Genomic DNA, 21,461 nt, shown 5'->3' with positions numbered 1-21,461 from the left:
AATCCAATTATCAAATTATGATGGTCATTATATCTATTAATCTATACCTAATTCTTATAAATTACAAGAATTAATCTATATTTAATTAAGATGGTCATTATAATTCATAACACATATTAAATAATCTATATTTAATTATTATAAATTACAAGTAAAGGTAATAATCAATATTATTTATAGAGTATAGTTATGTTAGGTAATTGTGTAATAATTAATCTATATTATAAAATACAAGTATAAATCCCTATTTAATTATGATGGTCCCGAATCTCAAAATATATAATAATTAATCCATATTTAATTATTAAAAAATACAAGCAAAGGTAATCAATCATTTTTACTTTTAGAATCTAGCTATATTAGGTAATAGTGTAATAATTATTTAATGGTCATATATAATATTTAAATATATTGGTCCAATAAAATCAAAAGTTATATATTATTACATCTATGGTATGTATTTATACTTAAACATAAATTCTTGAGACTTTGATTTCATATTTATATCTATATATAACTTTTAAAATCTATAAAAATTATTTCTTTAAAAAAAAATGAAATGAAAATTTTACACAGTAAAATGAAATAATACACGATTTACTTTACTTAACCAATTTGCGAGATAACCTGTAAAATTTTGATTTCCATGAATCTTTTTTATTTAAATATATTTGAATTTCATACTTTTATGACGTGAATATATTATTTAATCTAAATTTATATTTAAATGATTATTCATTTAACATAAATATGATTATTTTATAATAAACTGAAAACACATAAAACATATAAATTAATGCTTACATAAAACAAGGTAATGTAGCTAGCATTCTCTTTAATTGTTGAAGTTTAACACAGAATGCAGTTAAGACTCACAATATGAGGTCTAATTCTATTGAGGCAATAAAAATCTAGTTCAATAGTAATATACGATACATTTGTATTGAAAAAATTTGTATTGAAAAAACTTGTAATGCACAATACAATGATATTAATAGAGGAGAAACTAGAATAGATTGACATCTTTGGAGACATGATAAGACATGATAAAGCTAGGAAACAACTTGGAAGGTAAGTTTATGGGAGTGAAGACTTTGATTATTTTTGTGGTTTATTTCCTGTTGGTGAGGATCCCAAAAGTGTTGAAAATGTTCTAGATCAGAGAATGGAGAATACTGAACAACATCTCGACATTCCTCCAATGATAGGAAGAAAACCCAAAAGCACCCATCCAAATTCCAATCTTGAATTCAAATCCCTCAACATAGTTGCGGAATGTGTATGACTTTTGACCTTTTGTTTATAATTGTTTATATACAAGGCCACTTAGTTCAATGTTTTAGTTCTAGTTTGGTAAATCTTGTATTTTTCAACTATCTCTATCCTCCTCAAAAAGTCTATATTTTTGGATATGGTCTAATCTCTCGAGTGAGAGAAACTAACCTGACTTTCTGTAACTTACTTTATAAATCTTAATTTTTTAAATTATCATAATTCACCAACAATAACAAAAACATATACATAAAAAAATAATGAAACAAAAAATAATATTTATTTATTTATTTATTTAAATAAATAAATAAATAAAAAACACAATGGTATCACTGCATCAACCTATAATAAATTAAAAAAAAATTATGAAACAATGCCGATATCAATATCACCCTATTCCAAAAAAATAGCATTAAATTACCTCTAGAAAAGCCTTTACAAAAAGCTTACTACCTTACATTGATTTTTTTTTAAAGAACTTTGCGCACTAAATAAATAAATAAATGTGATTATTTTTTTAATTTTGGAAAAACAATTGAAAAAAAAATTGTTCATCTTTATTGGTTTTGGTCATAATTTTTATTTTAAGGTAATAATTCTAGCCAAGTGCTCATTGTATTGCATTATAATACAATTTTTTGAGTTTTTCTTATAAATTTCATGAAGGAGATGTTTGGCATGAAATAAAGTTAAGATGTACTATGTCTCAAATCTATTGAACCACGAACGCCCAACCCACGATTTTACGGTTATGACTTTCACAATGTTGGTTCGTTTAAGTCAAAGCTCAGACACATGCATAATATTATGCATATTCTCTGTCTCAATCTTCAAGGTGCTTGTATTCTATGGCAATGTCTATTTTCACCTCTATAGATCCATTAATGCACCTTCTAAGTACATCGGTACATGGGAACTCTGACATCTATTTACCAGTGAATCGATATACTTAATTTTCAGGCGAACACTTTCTGGTTAATAGTTATGGAGATGTTCATGATATGATCATCCATCCATTTGGCTGTTTGTATACACTTTCTGGTTAATAGTTATGGAGATGTTCATGATATGATCATCTATCCATCTGGCTATTTGTATTGATGGTCATGAAACGCGAAAGCATGCATAAGATAGGCCCTTCCATTCCTCTGATATTGATAGCCATGAAATGGCCTCATCCGCCATGCCCAAATTCGAAATTTGAACTTGTACCGATGTATTAATGGGGTCGGAAATATTGGTTGCCCTCTACTAGTGTTCTTCTGAAACTGAAACCTGTGTTTGTAGCCATAAATCAATCATGGGTGAATGCTTAATTATAGCCAGACCTCTCTCTGTTCTGCCAGCTGAATCTGGTTCCGAGAGTGACGATGATAGATCGATGTCGCGACAATCGCCACCGAGAATGGATCAGCGAGGAAGAATGGACTATCACTATTCAACAGAATTGCGATGTTGATTGCCTGCGATTGCCGTCCGCTGTGTCGATATTTAAAGTTCCCAACTTCCTGAAAGACTCAAAAAAAAGCATATGTTCCTAAAATAGTTTCGTTGGGTCTGTATCATCACAGGAAAGCAGAGCTCCCTTCCATGGATAATCACAAAGGAAGAGCCCTGCGTAGAATGACGACGCGGTTTAATATCAAAAGGAACCTCGCCAACGTTCCAAATAATATGAATTTCTCCTGAAGCAAAGAATGTGATCCTGCAGGTGGAGGACGAAATCAGGGAGGGCTACGAAGAAAAAATCGATTGCGACGGAGAGAACCTCGCTATGATGCTCAGTTTCGACTGGTTGCTTCATTTTAGAGGTATTGAGGACTCTGGGCGGCGACAAATTCCCAGTAGCGGACGCGAGTAATTACTATGAACCTATTTTTGAGAGAAATAAGATTGATTACACTGGGTTCGATATACTGAACGACATTTTGATGCTCGAGAATCAAATCCCCGTAACCGTTCTCCGAAAGCTGCTACAACTAGAGCTCGACTCGGTCCCTATTGTTGAGGTCCAGAGAAAGCTTTTCAAAGTGTTGGTAAAAGCTACAAGGTCCAAGTTTTATCCTTTCAATTACGATATGAGTAATTGGTCATGGCCGCAGCCAGATAAACATGTTCAGCATCTTCTGGGCTTGTTGCACGGGTTGATTGTCTATGCAGATGATCAAATCAACCCCAACGGCCCAGACGAAGGAGCAGAAAATGACGTCAAACGCATCCCTCGTGCAGTGGAATTAAGAAATGCTGGGATCAAATTTGAGTGATCGGATGGAGGCATCAAGAAGATTAGATTTGAGGCTAAGAGAGCCACAATTTGTCTTCCGCCAATCAATATCACAGACCAGACAGAGGTACTCTTCCGTAACCTAGTAGCGTTTGAGGTGTGCAAGGCATCTAAAATCAATTATGTGACGTGTTGCCTGAGTTTGATGGATGAGCTGATCGACTCTGATGAAGATGTGGCTGTGATGAGAAGAAGTAACATCGTTACAAATTACCTTGGGAGCGACGTAGAGTTTGTCGATCTCTTCAATGGTCTATGTAAGGGAGTCCCCGTTAGCCGGGTAGATGTACTCAGGCAACTGAAACGACAAGTGAATGTTCAGTACAGAAGTAAATTCAAGGTTTGGTTTGCCGAGCTCATGAAGGAGCATTTCTCATCGTCGTGGAGAAGTTTAGCTCTGGCCACGACAATTATTGTAGTGTTGCTTACCGCTGTGCAAACCCTCTTCTCAATATTCTCAGTATATAAACCATGATCTCAGGTGGCCTTTCAAATGATTTTTCTTTTTCAAATCACTGCATTACAATAGTATGTGATCTAGCGCTTTCTATTTGTTTTTTCAGACGAAAAAAGAGACTTTCATTCCTTAACATAGAAAGTCTCATATTTTCATGGATTATATCAGATCGTCCTTAACATAGAAAGTTACATATTTTCATGGATTAAGTTACATATTTTCATGGATTATATCAGATCGTACTAAGAAGATAACATTGAAATCTACGGATCAACACTTCAAAGAAGAAGATCGTCCACAGAACAGTATCTACTGGGGCTGGGGCTCGTTGGGCTGGTCAATCCTGAATGACTTGGATCTTGGCTAGATCCACATGCACCCCCCGTTCATCAATAATGTATTCCAAATACTGAACCTAGGTCATGCCAAAAGTGCATTTCTCCAAATTGGCACAGAGCTTGTGTTTCTATAGTTTGGAGAACCTGTCGAATGTGGTGGAGGTGCTCTTCCCAACTCTGGTTAAAGATCGGGATGTCATCCAAGTATACCACCAAGAATGAGTTGGTGAATGGCCATAAGATGTCATCCATAAGCGTCATGAAGGTTGCAGAAGCATTCTTCAACCCAAAAGGCATAACAAACCATTCGAAAAGGCCCTCCTTGGCTTTGAAGGCAGTCTTCCACTCATCGGAGGGTTTGATTGGTACCGGGTGATATCCGGACTTCAAGTCGATCTTGCTAAAATATTTTTCTGCCTTGAGTTGATCTAGAAGGTCATCAATTTGTGGGATCGGGTACCTATTCTGGAAAATGATCTTATTCAATGTCTGATAGTCAATACAGAGTCTACAAGTCCCATCCTTCTTTTATGCCAACACAATCGGGCTCCCACAGGGTGATGAAATCAGTCAAATGTGACCTTTCTACAACAGATCCTGAATTTGCCTCTTGATTTCATCGTTCTCTAGAATGGAGTGCCAATATATTGGTCCATTGGGTAACGACACACCTAGGGTCAGATAAATGGAGTGATTAACTTGACAGTCCAAATGCATCGCTATGGGGGAGGTGAAGATGTCCTCGTACTCCTCCACGACCTTGTCCATCTATTGTTGTCGTGTAGAGGGGCCATGGCTGGAGGTCATGGCCACCTTCTTCTTCTTTCCTTGAGGGCATATCATCAGGAAAAAAAATTTCCCAGTTTTTGAAATGAGCTTACTGCATTGTTTTGCGGTACCAGAGAGATAGTGGTAGGCGGCGCTACCTTCGGTTTCCTATACAACTTATTTCCAAATGTAACAATAATAACTCGAGGTGTTGATTCATACATAGCATGTCGCTTCCACAAGTATGGTTGGCATAATAATACATCACAAACATCAAGGGGAGCAACGCCACATAATGCCTCATCCGTGAAGGGCTTGATGCTATATGGAAGGTGATATTGTTGGCTCATGCACAGATCTCGTCCTTAGTCAATCCACCCGATGGTGTATGGTTGTGCGTGTGTTGTGGTTGGTAAGCCCAACCACTTCACAGCCTCTGCTGCAATGAGGTTCTTTTGGCTCCTGTTGTCGAAAATGAACTGTAGCAGGGAACCCTTTACCCACATCTGGGAGTGGAAGAGACACTCCTCCTCCTCTAGATCTTCGAGTTCCTCCTTCTGGATCTTTGTGATGGTGACGGTGGTGCTGGTTTCCACATCAATAATCTGCTTCCCTTTGTCATTCACCTTGTCAGGTTCTGACTCAGAGTCGGAACATGCATATGATTCCGAAGCCTTCAGTTTGGCCACTAGTGACCACTTGGCTCGACACTCACTTGTGTTGTAGGTGGAGCTCTTATGGAACTGACACCACTCTCCCTTGTCCTTCTTTGGCTTCGCAGTGTTGTCCTTTTCTTGTGGCCTTGGTAGGTTGTCTTGTGCTGCCCCGCCTTGCCTTTGTCCTTTTTTTGCGGTTTTGGGGCACCTTTCCCTTGCTTTGGATTCACAGATCCAAAGTCTCGCTTCTTCGGTTTAAACTTCTGGTCAATCTTGACGTCGTATCGGTATGTCGTGCTGACTGAGGAGATGTCCTAGTACTCCATCTCGTCCTGGATGTATCTATGTAAACAGTCATGGTACATAAGTACCATATTTTTCTCAGAATCCTTGATACCCAAATTCGTGCAAAGGGTATGAAAAACATTGGTAAACTTTGGCACATCTTGGTCCCTTCCCTGTCACAGCATGGCCCACTTTATGTATTTGTCCTCGTAGCCCCCAACAAGGTAGTACTACTCCTTGATGGCATCTCGAAATGAATTCCAAGTGGGAGCAGCGGAAAACAATGAGGTCATACTTACAACGTTCTTCTCACAATAGATTTCCCACCAGTCCTTGACATGGGGGGGCGGCTTTGAGAAGAGAAAAAGTAATATTTTCTTGGCTGGAAAAATCATGAAAAAAAAACAAATCCTTCTAGTAGATTCAACCATTTATCTATTTCTTCTACATCTATTTGGCCCTCAAATATGGGAATTTCAAAGTTTTCTTGTACCTTAACGGGTGTGGAGCCTCCAGAGTGGCTGTTGGATGTGGATGTGTCGCCGATGGGCAACCGTTGAAGGATCTGGGCAAAGTTATACATCATTGCGTTCCTTTGTTTATCGAGGGCCTCCTTGAGCAATAATTTGATAGGATCTCCTGCTCCCTCATCTTTCTTTTCTTCTCCCATGTGAGGTCGTCGGGATTTCTGAGGCTGGTATTGCAAAGGTTCGACCAGTTCAGACCTAACTCCTTATATCCCGACCTTGTTGGGGACATGGAAAGAAAAACATAGAAAGAGTAGACTTCTCTGATACCACCGATCTGAATTTAAACAGGAAAGCAACAAATTACAAATATAACTATAAGTACATAGATATAACATAAATAACACTATCTTTCATTAATATCAAATAATGAAATATGCTTACAAATAGAATGGAAATGAGACTTGCTTGGGCAATGGTAGCTTATCTCTAAGAAGAGATGTGGCATCTACATGCCTATGAACTGAGTTACAATGAGCCTCAAGGGCCTTTCTATTATTGGAAAATAAGATAAAAGCATAAAAAACCAAAACCCTAACCCGAGGAGATGTAACCCCAAGAGTCTATGGGCCCCGTTGGAGTTAGTTGGGCTGCCAACTTCCAGGGTCATAACTTGGTCATATTATCTCTGTTTGACGTGCATGATACCTCGTTTGAAAGATATCTACAAGGACTAAAAAAATTTAAATTTAAATGAAATTTATTGGAGGAATATTGCCAAAACAACGTCGTTGTTTAGGACCTCAAAATGGTTCCAGAAGTTCAGGACTCGAAAAACTGCCAAAAATAGTAAATTGTGCTACAAATGAGGAAAATGAATATATATATATATATATATATATATATATATATATATATATATATATATATATATATATATATATATATATATATATATATATATATATATATATAAAATAAAAATAAAATAAAAATAAAAATAAAAATGTTGGGGGTCCATGTGGAATAGGCGAGTGGCCACCAATATCCACCTGGATCATATTTATACACCTCATGGGAAGGCCTAAAGGAGAGAAGGAGATAGGATATCCACATAATAGTCCCTTTGTACCCAGATTAAGTCTGATTTTCCATGTGCCTCCTGCACTCCCAGTCACAGGAAACCCTTGTTTCGTTGCATGGATGTTAATCTTCCATTATATGAAATCCTTTTGCCCATGTTTGAGAGGTGATCTTTGAGGCTTGGGCTAGACGGATCCAAAGGAAGGTTTCGTTGGTGCCATGGTCATATTAGGTTGTATTCTTCCACTACTATTTACTGATATCAATAAAGAAGCTTTGTCTTGTTCCTGAAATTTTATGATCTCATGCTTTTTATGATTCATGTCTAATATATCATGATTAATATGTGGATTCTTAATGATCTAAAATGTTTATTATGCACACACTTTGAACTACTTGCTATGTATATGGTTCTCTGAATTGTTTTGTGGGTCTGATTACTTTGTAGGAAGTAGAGGGTTTGAACCCTATGGGATCGGCATCAAACATAGGAAATCTAGGTACTTATCTAAAACACAAATTTAGTAGTTTTTATAGTTTTCTTGTTGAATGTATGCTTCTTTTTGATAGTCCGCCTTTGATCTGTTGAGGTTGTTAACCCTTACCTTAGGGAATTTTTTCTGGCAACAGTCATGCCCCTTCCTAGTTGATAAAACTCCTACAAAGTCCATGGAAATGCTTTCCCAAGGACAAGGAATTACATGTAAGGGATGATATAGACCCTGTTTCCTATTGTTAAGCTTGTTGGTAAAACGAAGTATGCATCCTCTTATGAGCCTAGCTACCCGCTCTTTCTTCTTGGGTCAATACACATACCTCTGCAAGTTGGCCACGATCTTCCCTACACTAAAGTTCCTTGCAACCTTGGGGGTGTGACCCTCTCTAATCAGTTGCAATCTCTCACCTTTAAGAACACGTAGCTTATCCAACCTATAGAGTAACATATCCGGGAGATGGTAGTCAATGGTGTTGTCGCCATTATGCACATGACTCTGACTCTGCAACAGTCGAACACCTCCTTGATGTCATCAATATTTTAATATGCCTCTCTGTATGCATCATGGATGAATGGATCCATGCGCACAAGAGCCCCCAAAGTTGTGATCTTTGATATGGGTGGCCTTGAAAGCATATCAACCAACTTATTTTGTGTTTCCTTTCTTGTACTTGATCACCAAATGAAACTGCTATAGAAAACCCATCCACTTGTAATGTGTGATGTGTTGTAGCTTACTGTGGGCCTACAAGTAATATAGTGGTTAGTGATCTATGTGGATTACTGTCTCGTTTCCCATTAGATAGTGCTTTCACTTCTTCACAAATTACACTAGGACATAAAGCTACTTGTCGTAGGTATGGTAGTTAAGAATTACCCCATGAAATACTTTAGAATGGTAGCATAAAAGCCTTCCTGACTGCGACAAGGTCACTCCTATAGCATACCCACTCGCATATGTCTCCACTTCAAAGGGTTACTGCAAGTTTGGTAATGCTAGAACTAGTTCTTGAATGATTTTCTTATTTAGCTCCTTCAAAGCCCTCTATTGATCCTTTCCCCACTGGAAATTCTTGCAAAGTGTTGTTATGGTGAGGATCAGTGCTGCTACCTCTAAAAGTGAGGTTATCAATTTCCTTAGGTACCATGTTTCCCTAATGAAACTCCTGGCCTCAGAAACATTATTAGGCATCGACCATTTCATGATGGCCTCCATCTTGGAAAGATATATCTTTCGCTCTCCTTCACCTATCACATAACCCAAATACACCAAATATTTCTTTGCAAACTCACACTTCTTAAGATTTGCTAACATCTAATGCTTATTTAATGTCTAATGCACCTACGTCAAGTGCGAGATGTGATTTTCCCAGGTAGCACTTTAAAGTATATCGTCCAAACAGAAAGTGACAAATGAGTCTATAGAAGGGTGTAATACATCATTCATTAATTTCATAAATGTAGCAGGTGCATTACATATGCCAAATGGCATGACTGACCACTCATATAAACCTTGCCTAGTTTGGAAGGTGGTCTTCCAAGTATCTTCTTCTTTGACTCGAACCCAGTGATATACAGACTTTAAGTCTATTTTGGTGAAGAAATTATTGTTGCAACTGATGCATAAAATCATCTATCCTTAAAAGGGGGTATCTGTTCTTGAGAGTGATTTTTTACAATGCCCAGTAATCTATACATTTCCCCTAAGTTCCATCCTTCTTTAGCACAATGATAATGGGTGGCCCACATGGTGATGTACTCAGTTTAATAAAAACTTGTTCTAGTAATTTTTGCAATTGTTTCTTCATCTCATTTTCTTTTATAACAAATTTTCTGTACAACCCAATGTTTGGCTACTGGGAGTCTGGAAATAGATGGATCTTATCCTCCAATTCCCTCTTAGATGGCAACCCTTTGTGCTTTCGGAGCACATATGTGTATGCAAATAGAAACTCTTCCAATTGTTATTTATATTTATTATTACACCCCTTCAAGGATCTCTTGTATCTTGTTGACTCTTCTACAAACTGATTTTATCTTAAAAGCAATCAAACATACTTCTTGCTGGAATCGATCAATTTCTTGGCTTGGTTGGCACTTATCAATGATTTTTTTGACTTTCCTTTGTATGCATTGATGATGAAGGATTTTCCATCCTTGATGAGCCGATACTAGTTGGATCTCTGCATGAATATTGCATCTCACATGTACATATAGAGACTCCCAAACATAACTCTGCATACATCAAATGGAACCACATCTAGTTCTACTTCATCAATAAAATCAGCACTGATGACAAATCTAATTTTGCACCAGTTTTTTACCTTCAACCCCACATTCATATTTACCCATCCCAGTGGATATGGGTTTGGATGATCATGAAATTCCAACCCCAACTTCTTGACCAACTATGATAAAATGAGATTTTCCTATGGTCCTGAGTCAAATAGAGCATCAATCTTTATCTTCTTGACCTGTATCTTTATATGGAAGAGTTTGGCCATTTAGTTGTCTTCATGTTGTTGAACGCTACGTTTCACCTTCTTCTACAATGATGTACAATAGATCTTTTCATCCATCCCAAGATTCTTTCAACTTGGTTTCTCGAATCAATGATCATGATATTATTTTTCTTACTTTATTTCTTCTTGTTCTTTAAGTTTAGCTCTGGATGCAACTTCCAACACTTCTCTTCTATATGGATGTCAATTTTGCAATGGTTGTTAGGATATTTACATTGATGTATTGTGGTTGTCATCTTTTTATCTTTTCACCATTTTTGCTTCTTCTTCCCTGCCTTAGAAGCATCCTATTGCTCCTTTTGCTTCCATCCACTTGATTGAGCTCTCTTCAGGCGTATGTTCTCTAGGTAGTATGCCTATACGTAAGTCTCATCAATTGATTTGGGTTTGAACAACATCACTTTATCCCATAGATGGCAGCGTAGACCACCCAAATACTTTAGGAGTATATTTGGGTTCTTCGGGGAGGTACCCAACATTATGGCTATATTTATGAACTCTATTGTGTACTCTTGCATGCTTTGGCTCGAATGTTTCTTGAAGTAGTTCCACTGGATCCACTGGTTCTCTACATACCCAATAGGGTAAAACTGTGACTTAATGAGGGTTTTGAATTCCTCCCAGTTAGTCACTAGAGGCACTCCCTCCAACATAATTATATTTGTGTGACTCTCCCACCAAGTCAGGGCATGGACCTCTAATTTCGGTGGTGCAAATGAGATCTTCTGTTCTTCCTCAATTTAGTGGATGTTGGAATACAATTCTAGTTGCTTTAACCAACGATTTAGCTTCAGAGCATCAATCTCGCTATGGTATGGCTTGATATCGACCTTTGCTTCCATTTTAAACAAATTTTATTATTGATTCACAACACTCTAACTGGCTTCATATTTTCTAGGTTCTTTCTTTGGTTGATTCTATGTTTCTTCCTAATCTTCCAATCCCCCTTCTATTTTTTTCTCTGCATTTGAACCCGTGTCTTCTTCAAATATCCCAAGCCTTTTATTCAATCGCCATGAGGAGATTTACATTATGGTTTATATTAGTGACTTGTTGTTCCAACCACAAAAACCTCCCCTCTGCAGGATCATGAGAATTATTCACAAATTCATTGACCATGGTTATGGTTTTTCGACTTATCACCCTACCAATCTATATCCCCTGCAAATATCCATAATACTCCCAAATAAACATGGATTTGATACTAATATTATCTGTAAGCTATCATGGATATTCCACTAAACAATTCATCACAACATATATGATAATATTATATTTAAAATATGAAATTTTACACTACCGCAGTTTTATTAAATTTTTGGATATGTAGATTTACTGTTGATAGTGCATGCATGTAGATGAAAATTATGTAGAAAATAAAGAAAATAAAATAAAATATCACACACACATTTGACACAATATTTTCTCTGGGAAACCCTTTTAGGAGGAAAACCCACCTAGAAGGTGTGGTCACTTTCCTCTCTTTCTTTGTCTGGAAATATGGCTGCTAAAAGGGGATAACGTGGCATCCTTTCGAATTATGGTGGTCAAAATAGGAAGGTCAAATTCTGAGTGGCATAAATTTCACATACAAAATTTGATTGACACAATTATTGCGTTGTTGGAAAGGTCTATGTGTGAATAATAGCGTTAAAAGGTGCAGTGCTAAAACAAGAAAATTATACCCCAAAACTTAACGTCGTTTGATGCCTCAAAACTCTGACAGAAGGTTTCAGACCATGTTTTGCCAAACTGGGTCTTGAAAGTAAAAAAGGTCTCGTAATTTGATTCCTCCCCCTTTTCCACTTTAAAAACATCGAGATGGATGAAAAAAAATATAATAATCCAATACGGATCAAGGAGGTCTATTAGGACATGTACATAAGGGTATTTATAATAAAATTAATAGTTCTCTTCATTTTCAATTGGGTATTTCTTTCGCTTTTGTTGGGGTTATCACTTCCTTGGTAACTCAACACATGTATTCTTTACTTTCTTATGCATCCGTATCAAAATACCTCACCACCTAAGCTACATTATATACTCATCATCAATACATTTTTGGGTTCATTGTGATGGGAGAGTTTTCTCATGGAGCTATATTCCTAATTAGGGATTATAATTTGGAACATAATGAGGATATTGTATTGGTGAGTGTTATATCCCTCGTCTTAAGGATTTCATTTTAATTAAATGTGCATAAGTTAATTTCTTTTCTAGTATACTACATTAAAAGACTGAAAAAACCATTTAATTATTAGTAATTTTATTGATAATAATTGTTGCAGAGTCATTGTTGTAAAATTGTAATTATGTTTTCATTTTATGAATAAATACAAACCGAAAAATTAACGGTTGAACTACAGATGGATGAAAGAGGGAAAAGGCTGCAATTTAGTTATGAAAAATTATTATCCATGAGAAATTCCTAGGCATCTAATATGGCTTATTAGATTTTTTTTATTAGTTTTTTTTGAAATTATGATATTGACCTATTAAATGATTCCTAGAAGACATGGATTTGTCTTTAGAAGTGGGAAACAAGAACTCATAAATGAGCAATTAACTGCCTACCACCTGTTGGTGAGGTAGAGGTAGTTAATAACTACCCAAAAGATGGTAGATGGATATATATCTGAAAGTTTATGGCTTTAGTCTCACAATTGGTTGAGAACAAAATTACAAAACTAAAGAAAAGCATAAAAGTTCTATATAGGAAAAGGAATTGCAAGCCTAGTTGCTTGAGGGAACCAACATTAGTTGTGTCAAGGTTGGGAGGAGCCAAGTACTTGAATCTTAGTTTCCTAGGAGAACCTTTCAAGTCAGTATCTCTAACTCTAATTTTGTTCTCAAAATTGGAAAATGTTTGCTTTACTCTTGCTTATGTTGTTTTCTTTAATAAAGGAACGATACAAGAATTTATTCATTGATTGAGAATGGGAGTAGAATATTTCTTTTATGTTTGTATTTAGTTATTGATTAAGAGAAAACATAATAATAATAAAATTAGAGGAAAATTGTTATGGTATTAAAATTCGTTATTGAAAAAGTTATATTGAAAATAATAGAGAATGCTTCATGAGTAAAGAGAATTTAATTAGTGAACAATGTGAAGAGACATAGATATTAAGGGAATGATAGATAGAATAAAATTATACAATCAATTTAGATAATTCATGAACGTATATATATATGAATGGTAGACTAACTAGAAACAATGTATCTCTCTACCATAACCATAAGGGTGTAACTACAAGTATGTATAATGCTTTAGTTCAAACCAATACTTGCAATAAATAGTTATTTAATTCGTTCATGCATACTTAAGTAAGTATGTTTGTGAAGGAATGTTATAACAATATTACATAAGAGAGTGTTATAACAGAGTTTGTTCTAAATAAATAAGAAAGGAATTATAATTGAAGATTGTACGTGAGTGGTTACATGTATAAACACCAATTAGAAATGATAAAAAAACTCTTGATATAGATCCATACAAACACCAATTTGAATCACACAACAAACTAAATAATATATATATGTATACACAATAAACGAAAATTGGAAATTCATAGAGAATGTCTTTCTTCTGTGAAAATATTTGAAATAAAGATAACAATATAAATTAACAAAATATATAGAGTTAATGTCCAGATGAATAGGAATTGAGAAGAAATGTTCTCAAACATATAATAAACCAGTCATTACCTTGTTTAGGCAAACCGTTCGTCAATAAATACAAGAAAACTCCTCCAGTTCATAAAGTTACATTCCCTTATTAAGTAGTATAACCAATATAGGAAATTTGATAAAAAAAAATGAGGATTGTCTTCACATATATAAGCCCACCCTCTTTCGATGAAGAAGTTGGAGGAATGGGATATATCTCACTTGGAGAAAAGAATAATCCGATAATTAAAATTGAAATCCCGGAGTAATTTCAGACGTCGTTAAATCATGACGAATAACAAAAATAGGAATGAACTGAATACCTATATCCAACATAACAAAAAATTATTTTGTCACCACCATAAACTATATTTAAAGCACAACATATAAACTATGAACTTAGAACCTGGTTCGAAAGTGAAATAAGGGTAATACCCAGAATAGTTTGAAAGCTAACACTAGATTAATTGTTGTGAGAGAAACTAGAAGAAAAGAAGTTAGGGTTTTCAAATTAGAGGAAGTCGAGAAATACAAAGAAAAAAATGAACATAAAACTGGATAAATGTATAGGAACACAATGTTAAATACTAAGAAAAATTTGTTCGAGTAAGTAGATATAAGAATGGAGTCATTGTACTTATCTGAAACGAAAAGAAAGACCAAGGAAAGAATGGGTCTCAACACAAGAGACTCGTCATGGTTTTGTTGAACAACCATAGCAAAACTATCTAGTAAAAACTTAGATTAACCCCATAATATAAGCTATAAATTGATAAAGATCTTCGTAAGAGCTAGAAGCCCTAGGTTTTGAAGGAAGGAGGAGTCCTTCTTGAAACGCTAACGGGAGCTGGAAAAGTTAAATAAAAAACAATCAATGGAATAGTGCCAGATAAGGAATTTAACAATACAGTGAAAGAATAGTGGTGGAAAACACCAAACAATAGAAATAAACTTATTTCTTAGTAAATAAACCCTATTATGGATATGTTGGAAAGGCAGAGGAGACAAAGCATGAATTCACATATAAAGCATGAGCAGTGACTCTTCTATTAATCACACAAAACTTGATTCTTACAATGAACCAAGTGAAGGGTATTTAACCTTTTCCAAGTAGCGACTTGCCTAAAATATCTTGACATGCACACACTCAACTCTGTTAACTCACACTCTAAATATGTACTGCACTTAACTCTTCATCCATCACTCGACTTAACTCAACGCTCAACACTCAACACTCAGTTAACTGATTCTCTAATTTTAGCCAACTCATTACAATTTATAACACTCCCCCTTAATTACGACTGTATGACTCAACATAACTCAAACATGAGTCAATTATCACTCAAACATGCCCGTTGGTATATGTCTTCTCTAGGCTTACAATGACTCAAGACTTTCACAATTTTTCATTTTCTTTTTCTCTTCTTCCAAATTTTATATCCTCGAAATTGCTTCATTCTCTGTTGAACTTTCTTGTTGTAGGCTTTATTCACTTGTTGCTGCTGCAATTTTTCTTTGACTTGTCTTGAACTTGTTCTGAAAAATAATTGGATCATGTTTTCTACAACTTCCTCTTCAAATATTCATTCAACTATGGACTTCTGCCATAACATTGCATCTTCAAATTGTCTTCTTTGCTTTGCTTCTTGTGCTTTATATTCCTAAGTTTCTTTCTGCCATATTTCTTGATAGCAGAATCTTATCTCTTCTTGACTCCATTGCTGAAAAATGGTTTCAATGCATTCATCTTTGTCTTCAGAAACATCCATATCATTATTTTCACTTTCATCATTACGTACTACTGTTTTTTTCCTATAATCTGCACACTCAAGATCATTATTCACCATTTCATTCAGTTCTTTTATTCCAGTTGATGCTTTAAGACACATCAATTTGTTTTATTGGTTTCTAAATCCATTCTTTAATGAGCTTCAAATCTCCATCAAATTTATTAACAACCTTGTTTTCAACCTTTTCGCCCATGATATTCTGTACACTTGCATATTCAAAAACAATGTTAAAAACAAGTTTATTGTGCTCTTCAGTGTGAGCTTCCTGCTTTACCTCTTCCTTCTTTGCCTTCTTTTCAACTTCACTAAAACTATCTTCCACTATTATGTGGTCAGTGTATATTCTTGTCAAAAACTCTTCAATCACTTTATCATGCTCTTGATCATCAACTATTGCTAGATCACATATTTCTTCATGAGGACTTCTAACTACTTCATATCTTTCTGCTACAGTGGCAACTTCAACCTTCATCGTTTCATCAAATATTGTGTTTACTATATTGCCACAATCAATCCCTGTTTCAAAAAAGAAACCACACATATCATCAACATAATGTTCATCCACACTATGGTGGGATATTTGAGCATGCATGTGCTCATTGTCAATTTCATTGACAATTTATACTTCACCAAATCCACTAGTTGCGACTGAATTCACCAATTCACATATAACTTTGCAATCATCATCCACATGTGTCTCATCACAGTGGGATTCACCATCATCGGTATCATCCACATTATAGTGGAGTCCTTGAACATTTACTTTCTCTTGCTCTGTTCACACACAGAGGCTTCAACTTCTCTCTCTACAATCTTTGTTGCATCTTCTTCATCCATATGCATGCTTGCATGATGGGTTTCAATTTTATGGTCTTGACAACCATCATCCACTTTTGAGTGGGATTTTCCAAGCTCTAGTTTCCTCTTAGAGTCTTGCTCATCTACTCGCATATTTGTGGCTGACTTCTTTGCTTGTGACATAACCTGTCGCTGCATGTCACTCTCCCTTGCACAAAATTATTCTTCGTCTTTTGCTAGACTTCTTAGTTCCTCGGTTGCGGCCGAAACCTTTCTAAACATGGCAATAATCCATGCCTCTTCTTTTTTATTCCTTTTCTGTTAAAATTGGCAACTAGGGCCAAACTCCATGTGGATCACCTTATTTATGGCTTTTGATATTTTTCCTAGATTCCTCTCATCGAGAGGTGTAGGATTGATCTAAAGATCATTCGCTTCCGATAAGTATTTATGGAGATGTGAATTTATTTTGATTATGGACAAATTGTCAAGGTCGGCCAGCAATCTTATGTAGGCTCAGAAGCCCAATAGTCACGTCTATTCATCCTCAACATTTGCATATAAATACAAGGAGCCTCCTCCTCATTTTGACAATTCATTCACTCATATTCTCTCTCTCTCTCCCCTACGCATAAAAGGAGCCTCTCTCTCTCTCTCTCACGTGTGGCTGAAAGGAAGACGTCCTAGGGCAAGGAAGATGCAGAAAGAAGGACGCTAGGGCAGCAGGTCATCTCTTTGACCAACGTTGACCATCCAGAAGTGCGGATTGGGTGTGGTTGCCTCTCCTAGGCAGGCCACAATTTTTGGCATGAAAACCGAGGTGATCTGACCTCTGGTTTGACCGGTGTGGACTACCCTAGTTTAGGGCTACAAGTTGACTTCAGAAATCTGCAAATTGACTATACTTTTGGGGATGTTCAAGGGCTGTTCGAGGACAAGTTGACCAAAAATTGACCAAGCATTTTAGAGGTCAATTTCAATTAGTTTAACCAAGTTTGACTTTGCTGATCTAGGGTTTGCTGCTGCTGATATAAAATTACAAAATTTAGATTTTGTACTATTTCTCTCTGTTGAACTATTGAAGATAAAAGAAAATTTGATCAAAGGGTTTCCTCGCATTAGGGTTTGACCCTGGATAGCCGCCACATCTTGTGTCTCTTGTCTTGGCTTGTTTTCTGTTGATCATTTAATGTTCTATCTACACTTTACTTAATGTATATGTGATTGCTAATCTGTGGGTAATAAGAAGAAAAATAAGTAAACTTATCTAAGCATAGAACATACCATAATTTAACATGGTATCAGAGCTGAGGTGAAGACAAAGCCCAAGCAAGAGCAAGAGAAATCACTGAAGAGAAGGTTGGCAAGGCTATCTTAAAGAAATCATGGGGTCCTCAACACACTTCCCTGCTAAAGACAAACTCCGTGAGAAGTCTGACTATCACGGATGGAAGATGTCTCTTGATCTAACATTAGAAGAACAGGAAGTGTTGGACCATGTAAGAGGCGGAATTATCGAGCCTCCATCAAATGCATCTGCTGCTACTAGGAACAAATGGACCAAGGGAGAATTCAAAGCAAGGAAGATCATCCGGGACTCTATCGACAAGTTCTTGGTGGCTTATGTTCCTGAGTTGAACACCTCCAAGGAAAACTACGAGAGACTGGTGAGTTTATTTAAAGTTAATAATGCAAATCAAGTCTTGTTTCTTAGAAATAAGCTGAAGGAAATTAAGAAGGGCAAATATGAAAGTATGCAAGAATATTTCTTAAGGATCACCAAGATCAAGAACGATCTCCTATCTATTGGGGAAGTAATTCCTGACTGGGAAATGACACTCACAACTCTTAGAGGACTACCATCTGAATGGTATATATCCAGCACTACTCTTCTCACGATAACGTAATTCCTGGATTTGAGGAATTAAAGGCCAGATGCATTCAAGAAGAAACGAGGATGGAAGAGCGAGAAATGCCCATACTTAAAGGTCAACCCTCTGCCTTTTCTTCTCATACTAAAAGAAGAAACAATTCCAAGGCTAAATTCAAAGGAAAGGCTGGACCAAAGTGTGGAGGAAAAGGATGATGTTACAATTGCAATAAAACGGGTCACTATGCAAGGGAGTGCCCTGATAAAAGAGACTCACACCAGGACGACGATCAAAATCCCTCTCAAGGAAATCAAAGGAATGGCAGGTCAAATGGCAGAGGTAAAAGAAGTGTCAGAAATCAAGGAAGAGGACAACCATTCAAGAAGGCAAGAAATTCCAGGTATGAATCTAACACTATTAACAATAAGCAAGATGAATATTATCTACCAGCAACTCTATCTACTACTGCTCCCCCAGACTTGCTAGGAAATTGGCTTATTGATAGTGGTGCCTGAAGGCACTTCACTGGTTACAAAGAATCTCTTTATAATCTGATAGAGAAGGAAACCAACCTAGAAATTGTTCTTGGAGATAATTCAAAATATCTCGTGAAAGGCGTAGGAAATGTCACTCTTCAATTGAATTAGGGTAATACAATCCACTTACAAGATGTATTATATGTACCTAATCTAAAAAAAAACCTGGTTTCCATTTCGGCAATGGAAGACAAAGGCTACAAGGTGGCCTTCACCGATGGCAAGGTACGTGTATGGAAAAAGAACTTTAAAGATGTTTTTACTCTTGGGTTTCGAGTTGATTCATTATATCAAGTCGGAGGAATTTTGCTGGGTGTCATGTCTTGTAACACATCGCTTCAGTCCGAACTATGGCATCGAAGGTTTGCTCACCTTCAATATAAATCTCTACCCGATGTAAGAAAAATGGTGACCGAGATCCCTGATTTTAGATTAGAGCAAGAAGGTGTATGTCCAGGATGTGCCTAAGGAAAGCTCAAAAGGGGACCATTCCCCTCAAGCCAAAGCAAGACCTTCGATATATTGCAGTTGGTTCACTCAGACATGTCTGGTATGATGCCTGTGAACTCCTTGGGAGGATATTTATATTACCTCACTTTTACATATGATTATTCTCGCAAGACTTGGATATACTTCTTGAAAAAGAAGGATGAAGTGTTCTCTTGGTTTCGGCACTTCAAAGCCTTGATCGAGAATCAAACTGAAAAGAAGATCAAGACCTTAAGGATTGATAATGGGACTAAATATGAATCCAATGAGTTTCATGACTTTTGCAAAGAGGCTGGCATTAAGAGGGAGACTACTACACCATATACTCCTAAGCAGAATGTTGTGGCGGAAAGGAAGAATCATACAATTGTGGAAGTTGTCCGTGCTATGCTCCATGATCAAAGACTTCCGAAGTTTCTATGGGCCAAAGTTGCATATACCAACGTATATGCACAAAACTGATGCCCTCATCAAGCATTGGGTTCCAAGACTCCCGAAGAAATGTTCACCGGTAAGAAACCTGACGTATCTCATTTTAGAATTTTTGGAAGCCCTCTATATTTTCATGTGCCTAAAGAGAAAAGGAATAAATTGGGTGCATATGGAAAGAAAGGAATCTTCATGGGCTATAGCGAAAATTATAAGGGCTATAGAATATATGTAGCTGGTCAAAGGGAAGTCGAGATTAGTCATGATGTCACCTTTGACAAAGATATGGCTCTTAGCAAAGTAGACAATCTTCCTACTTTAAGGGGATCTAAAGAAGCCGACACCGAGGAACCGAAGGAAAAGGAAGATGAGATGATGCCCAATGTGGAAGAACCTATGGATCCTATTGATCCTCCTCCACAAGAGCCTTCCTCTTCTAGGAAGAAGCCTTCATGGCTTAGGGGGACACTTGATGATGTTGAAGGACACATTACACCCATAGGAACCTTCCGTGAAAGTAAGAAGTCGAACAGGTATCAGGGATACCTGACCATCATGAGCACGATCATCCAAAATGAGCCTTCGTCATTCATAGATGCTGTCAAGCATCAAGTATGGAAGGATGCTATGACCGAAGAATATTAGTCCTTATGAAAAACGATGTTTGGGATGTGGTCCCCAGACCCCAGGACAAAGCAGTTGTCACTTCAAAATGACTTTACAAGATAAATCATGCAGTTGATGGAAGTATGGAAAAGTATAAGGCTCCTTTTATCGCTCGTGACTTCTCCCAGAAGGAAGGTATAGACTATCACGAGATATTTTCACCTGTTGCCCGATATACCACCATCCGCTTGATCATAGCCCTTGCTACTTCGCAAAGATGGAACCTACATCAGATGGATGTCAAGACTGCGTTCTTACATGGTTCAATCAAAGAGGAGGTCTATGTGGAGCAACCCGAAGGATTTGAGATTTATGATCGAGAATCTCATGTGTGCAGGTTGAAGAAGGCCCTCTATGGGATAAAGCAAGCACACCAAGCATGGTATGAGAGGATTGATAGCTACTTGATGAAGCTGGGATTCACTAGGAGTGAAGCCGACCCTAACCTTTACTTTAAGGTTATAGATGACAAGCCTCTCATACTGGTGTTATATGTTGACGACCTCTTTCTAACAGGTGCAGACCCTCTCATTCACAAATGTAAGAGGGAGCTAGCTTCTGAGTTCGAGATGAAAGACCTAGGAC

The 21,461-nt window shown here is 36.7% G+C and overlaps 1 pseudogene; it reads left to right on the top strand.

The window, feature by feature from the left end:
• The first annotated feature begins 2,642 nt into the window (after positions 1-2,642).
• Positions 2,643-4,031, top strand: LOC149213889 (putative UPF0481 protein At3g02645; annotated as a pseudogene).
• Positions 4,032-21,461: the final 17,430 nt, after the last annotated feature.

The sequence above is a fragment of the Pinus tabuliformis genome, chromosome 1_1 (genome assembly GCF_031772625.1).
Source record: "Pinus tabuliformis cultivar Carrire ecotype Pingquan chromosome 1_1, CPIR1, whole genome shotgun sequence".
In the NCBI taxonomy this organism is placed as follows: Eukaryota; Viridiplantae; Streptophyta; class Pinopsida; order Pinales; family Pinaceae; genus Pinus; species Pinus tabuliformis.
This window is presented reverse-complemented; position numbering and strand designations above follow the sequence as displayed.